This window comes from Lepidochelys kempii, chromosome 11 (assembly GCF_965140265.1).
Source record: "Lepidochelys kempii isolate rLepKem1 chromosome 11, rLepKem1.hap2, whole genome shotgun sequence".
Classification (NCBI taxonomy): domain Eukaryota; kingdom Metazoa; phylum Chordata; order Testudines; family Cheloniidae; genus Lepidochelys; species Lepidochelys kempii.
Window position 1 is genome coordinate 60,949,642 of NC_133266.1, and position 6,000 is coordinate 60,955,641.

Consider the following 6,000-nt stretch of genomic DNA (forward strand, 5'->3'; position numbering starts at 1 on the left):
TTACCTCGCTGCACCTTCTCTGTGAGTGACTGCAGTGTGATCTAGACAGGGCAGGAGGCAAATGAGTACAAAACAAATCTGGTCTATTTCTTGTTCTGACCCACTCCATCTATCTTTTACATCTTTGGCTGGCAGCAGACGGTGCAGAAGGACTGCATGCCATCCACATCTCATGGCTGCTTGGCAGAAGATGGTATAGTACGACTGCTAGCCATCTTCATCTCTTGCCTGCCTGGCAGAAGATGGTACAATACAACTGCTAGCAATCCTCATCCCTTGCCTGCCTGGCAGAAGATGGTACAGTACGACTGCTAGCAGTCCGTATCGCCTGCCTGCTCACCATAAGACGGTTCAATAGGACTGCAGGACTAAAGAGAATGACCTGGTCAAGTCACTCCAAATTTAGTCCCTGCGCCCATGTCTGCCCAGGCGCTCCCAGCCGACGTGGCCAGGAGCACCTCGGACACGACGAGGACGACTACCAGTCGTATTGCACCGTCTGCTGCCAGAAGACAAAGGGTTGCTGCTACTGTGCAGCAAAGCCGTACCGCGTCTGCCAGCACCCAGGAGACATAGGGTGACAGTTACCTGAGCGGGCTCCATGCTTGCCGTGGTATGGCGTCTGCACAGGTAACTCAGGAAAAAAGGCGCGAAATGATTGTCTGCCCTTGCTTTCACGGGGGGAGGGAGGGAACGGGGGCCTGACGATATGTACCCAGAACCACCCGCGACAATGTTTTAGCCCCATCAGGCATTGGGATATCAACCCAGAATTCCAATGGGCAGCGGAGACTGTGGGAACTGTGGGATAGCTACCCACAGTGCAACGCTCCGGAAGTCGACGCTTGCCTCGGTACTGTGGAAGCGCTCCGCCGAGTTAATGCACTTAGAGCATTTTCTGTGGGGACACACACACTCTAATATATAAAACCGATTTCTAAAAAACCGACTTCTATAAATTTGACCTAATTTCGTAGTGTAGACATACCCTTTGTCCCTGTTTGATGAGCTTTTTTCTTCCAGGGGCATAAAGTTGCTTTGACACTATATATTTTTTCTTAAGGGTGGGGGAGGGGGCGTTACACTTCCTGTCAGTGCTAGAATAATACCAGATAAAGATGTCCCAATAGAAGTCCTAAAATAATATAATTTTCCAGAAAGGAGAACATGTGCTGATACACTCCTAAAATACAGTGCTTAAAAAGTTTAGAACCAACTTCCACCTTTGTTTCAAAGGTTGGGTGGGGGAGAGAGATAAGGTAACAATGTCTTTATGGCTTAAGAAAACTGATCAGTCTATTAGCAAAAAACCAAACCAAACAAAAAAAAAAGCCAAAAAACATTAGTTACAATTCCAGAAGATATTTGAAAAAACATTTTGAATAAAAATATGATAAGTACACTTATACTGTAGCCTACATAGGTAATGGATCAATCTTGCACACAGTGACCCAAGCTTAAACTGAAAGATATAATTCTGTACCTATGGTAGTTCAATACATATTCTTATTAAAAGCAGCCTGGCTTTTTACAAAAACAACTTTTTTTTAAAGAAACCTCAATATACAGAGAGTTCCTAAACAATTAATCATAATGAACTACTGCCCTGGAAAATCTATTTTAAACAAACTCAAGGTTACAGGTAATGGTCTCAAGACATTATTATGCAATCTTTCAAGGAGGACAGGTTTTATATTACACATAGTGGTCTCTTTCATAAGAAAAATCTTGCACTATGAAATTATCAAAAGGCTAAGATATGCAATAATCGGTAAGCCATACTCCTTTCTTTGACTGGAGCATTTTGTTTCTTAGCAATATTGTCTACCATGCCACCTACTAGCAAATCTAGAAAAACATGGGTAGCAGAACACATCATCACAGGGTGCTGCTCTGAAAACCAGGCACTTTAGGGAAATCATCTATCTGCAGGGTGGGGGAGAAGCTTCATAGGCGTTTCCCAATTTCATACTGTGAAAAAGCTGCACTACCATGGACTCTGTAACAGTATTCCAGTGCCACCCAGAGATATGAAAGCCACGTGCTAACTGAAGCATGGGAAAACAATTAGCTCTATATTCCTCCCACCCACCTACCATTCAAAAGAGAGACTGAAATATTACACAGGGACACTGTCAACTTGTTTTGTGTATTTTTTTAAACAACTAATTTAAAATTCCAGTTTCTGATACAGCATATTTTAGATGGTATAACCCTAGTAGGCATTATTAATTGCTTATAACAAATTTTTAAGTGTTTTTCTATTCCTTGTCTATGTTCAGAAGGGTCTTTCAGCAAAAGATAACTTGGCTGTACACAAAAAACCAGTGAAACTGACTAAGCACAAAGTAAAACTGGAAAGATTTCCTTCCTTCTATTTGAAACACTTCAGGTATAGTATAGTAGTTACAGAATTTTCAGCAGAACTGTTTTCTAAGTTGATATGTCCCTTTAAGAAAAGTCACTCTGGCGTACAACATAGTTTTAAGTTATGTCTACAATCACAGAGAACAGTAGTTCTCAACCCTTTCACAACAGAGCACCAACTGACTTTATAGACACTTCAGTACCTTATTTATAGAAAACGAGTAGGTGCTTCTTTTTCTGTGCATTTTTTTATTATCCTTCTGGGTATATGTAATCAAGGTCAAAATCACTGCTGAAAACAACTAAATACAAATATCAAACTAAAACGTACAGGTATTTTATTAGTTGCCACATAATAAGACAATTACCCAATAGAAATGAAATAGCTTTAAAAATTAACAGAGAAGTTATCAGTTGCCTCAAATGATTAGCCATTTTCAAATGGAAAAGAAAAAACTGAATACAGATGTGCAGTAACTGTAACTGCTATTCTAACATTCAAAATATATTTCTGTATACAGACACTCCTCTTTCTCCTCCCACTGGTGATTCTCTCTATGCACTAGAAAACTCGCCTCATCTTCATGAAAACCAATGCAGACATCAGCCTTGCCTGGGAGGTTCTTCAAGAATCATTCTGCCCCTCACCAATATGGATGGCAAAATAGCTACAAAAATACGGTGTTTTTAAAAAGGAATTAAAAATTGTAATTAATCAGCCTTGTTTTTTCCCTCCTACACTAAGGAAAGTGGTTTAATTTGTGTTGAGTCTTTAAGTTATTGCCATAGACATTCGGCTAGTCGGCGGATGGGACTATGTTGCTGCTTTCAGCTCCACAGGGTGGGGACTCACTAAAGCTGACATTGTCTGAATGCCACAAAACAGATTCCTCTCCCATCCCCGGTCCACTTTCAACCCTTTTCTTTTCTACAAAATTAATCGCATTCCTATTTTTACATTAAAGCTCTTATTTTGCACCTCAAGCTCAGGAAAGCCGCGAACAAGACTCAAATTGGGGGGGGGGGGGGAAGGGGGTAGAGAAAGAGACAAACCACAGCACCTTTAAACACAGACGCACACCACCCATCAGACCCTCTCTTTCCAGAGCTTGAGCTGAACTGATTTTTAAGGGGGAAGAGAACTGGAGCCATGAACAGTGTAACAGACGAGGGGCGTGATGCGGTACTGCTGCTGGGGCAATCCCAACCCCTCCTCCTCTACACTCTGCCTTGGGTGGTAGCTTTCCTGGGGTGACCCTATGGAGCAGGGATTTGGTTTAAAAAAAAAAAAAAAAAAAAAGAGGATCCAGCTCCTCCGATTCCCGCCCCAAAATACAGGGGAGACCCCTCCTCCCTCTCCCCCATCCAGCTTTATTACACACACTTCTAGGGCACCCCAAGATCCGATTATTGTCTCCCTCCCCAAATCACCGCCCCCAGCTGGGATGCGCATATCCCCCAGCCGGCTCCCCCAGGGTGGGGGCGCTCCCCAGACAGGACAATAGGGCGAGCCCCCAGCCGCTGCCCCATAGACGGCGGCTCGGAGCCGGCCACTACTGAGGAACCCACTCCCCAGGCCGGGCGATACAGCCCGCGGCTACTGCCAGGGGAGCAGGACCGGCTCCCGGCTCCCCTTCCCGGGCAGGCGCTGAGCACTCACCGCGGCGGCGGCTCGAGGTCGGCTCCTCCGGCTCCTCCTCTCGCCGCCCGGCTAATGGTGGCAGCGCGGCGCCGGCGGCTCCCCCAGGCGCTTCCCGGCCCCTTTGCTCAGCGCGGAGCCGCCCCCGCCTGGCAGCCCGAGCGCGTCCCTGGCCGGAGGCTGCGGCGCGTCTTCTCCCCACGCCCCAGTGCCTGACTCAGCCCCAGCCCCAGCCCCGCCGCGCCGCGCCGGGCTCTCCCCGGCCGCTCACTTCCGGCGCGCAGGCCCCGCCGCTCCCTCCGCCGCAGCCCGCTGGCTCCCCCGCTTCATTCATCCAGCCCCGCGCCCGGCCTGCTGCGAGCGGCGAGGCGCCGCCTTCCCCTCAGCAGCGCCCGCTGCCGCTGCCGCGCCCGCCACGGCTGCGAACGGGGGCCCGGCCTTGTGGAGCCCTGTGCCTGAGCCCCGGGCGCAGCGTCTACATTACCGCCTAAACATGGGCGTGCAGCTGCTGGCCCTGGGCCTCACAGCTGTGCTAACGTGTCCACACTGCACAGGAGGGGGGACCCTCAGGCCATTGATTTGCCCCTCAGGCAGCCCCCTGGGCCTTACTGGGCGATGTATTACAATGGAGATGTCCCATTTTATACACCGAGGCTTAGGCTATTGTATACTTGAGGGCAGTAGAAATGTACAGGGCAGAAAAATACATGGTAGGCTAAAGGAAAGTGTGTATCCTTCAACTGTCCCTTAGAAGGAAGAGTTCCTTCTTTTTCGTGGGGTTTTCCCTTATTTCTATGCAATAAGGGTGGTCACCCTACTTCTGACTCAGCTCTGCCTTGAGCTGCATCCAGGTTGCAAAATGACAGGGTGTAGACCTGAGTCACAGCAGGATTTACACGCTGATCCACCCCACTCACCCTGCGTTCTAGGTTCTGAGCCCTTGTGGACTAGAATCAGACTGGTTTGTGTGTGGATGGAAGGGGAGCCTGTGTTCAGACCTGAGTTAGAGCCCAGGATTAGTGTGCAATGTAGTCATATCCAGCCTTCAGAGCTAACTACTGATTGCTGCATGTCCTGGGACTGAGTGGGGGCAGGAGGGAAATGCACTAGCCTTGGCTGAGGTGGAGTGCTGAGGTGCCACCGTACAGGGCCTGTGCACACCCAGCACTAGCTCCCTCTTCTCTAAAGCAAAAGGCTACATTTTCAAAATTGTCCAGGGATTTTCAATGACCCACCCGGATCAACTTGAAAGGGACTGCACTTTCAGAAAGTGCTGAGCCTTTGAAAATCTAATCCCTCTCCTGTTGGATCCCTTCCCCGCAAATCATTGGTCACTTTTGAAATCTAGGCCAGAGAAATTCCAATTATCTGAATGTTTAAGGGAATACTAATTATTCAAAGGTTTTGAGTTTCATAGCCACACAAATTGAATTTTAGTTGAATTTTGGATTCTGGAACTAACACCTAACTTTAGCTCATCTGAAACTCACATAAGCAGACTTTGGATAAACAGGGTTTTCCCAGTCTTCCGGCTGAAAACTCCAAAGGCATTTCACTAGGGGTTAAATGCAAGTCCAATTTTGTTCCCTATGGATGCAGTTCATCCGTGACCTATTTAGTCATTTATGTAAGAACATAAGAGCCATACTGTGTCAGAACTGGTCCAGTTTGCCCAGTATTCTGTCTCCAACATTGCCCCTGAAGCTCTGGTAAGGGCAGGTGTAACAGATCAAGGCAATTATGGAGTGATCCACCCCATCTTCCATGCCCAGTTTCTGGTACTTAGAGGTTTAGGGTCACTCTGAACATAAGGTTGTGTCCTTGGCTATCCTGGCTAATAGCCATTCATGGACCTATCCTCCATGAATGTCTCCAGTTCTTATTTTAATCCAGTTATACTTTTGGCCATCACAACATTCCATGGCAATGAGAAAAAGTACTTCCTTTTGTTTTTATTAAACTTGCTGCCTGTTCATTTCATTGGGTGACCCCTG

General features: G+C 47.2%; 1 protein-coding gene across 6 annotated transcripts in view; it reads right to left on the minus strand.

Moving 5' to 3' along the window:
- Nucleotides 1-4,217, minus strand: part of RAPH1 (Ras association (RalGDS/AF-6) and pleckstrin homology domains 1) — a 158,990-nt gene extending 154,773 nt beyond the window's left edge. For all 6 annotated transcript variants that reach the window (XM_073306498.1, XM_073306496.1, XM_073306495.1 and 3 more), the window contains exon 1: nucleotides 4,028-4,217. The gene's annotated coding sequence lies outside the window, so the exon portion shown is untranslated. The remainder of the gene's footprint in view (nucleotides 1-4,027) is intronic.
- Nucleotides 4,218-6,000: the final 1,783 nt, after the last annotated feature.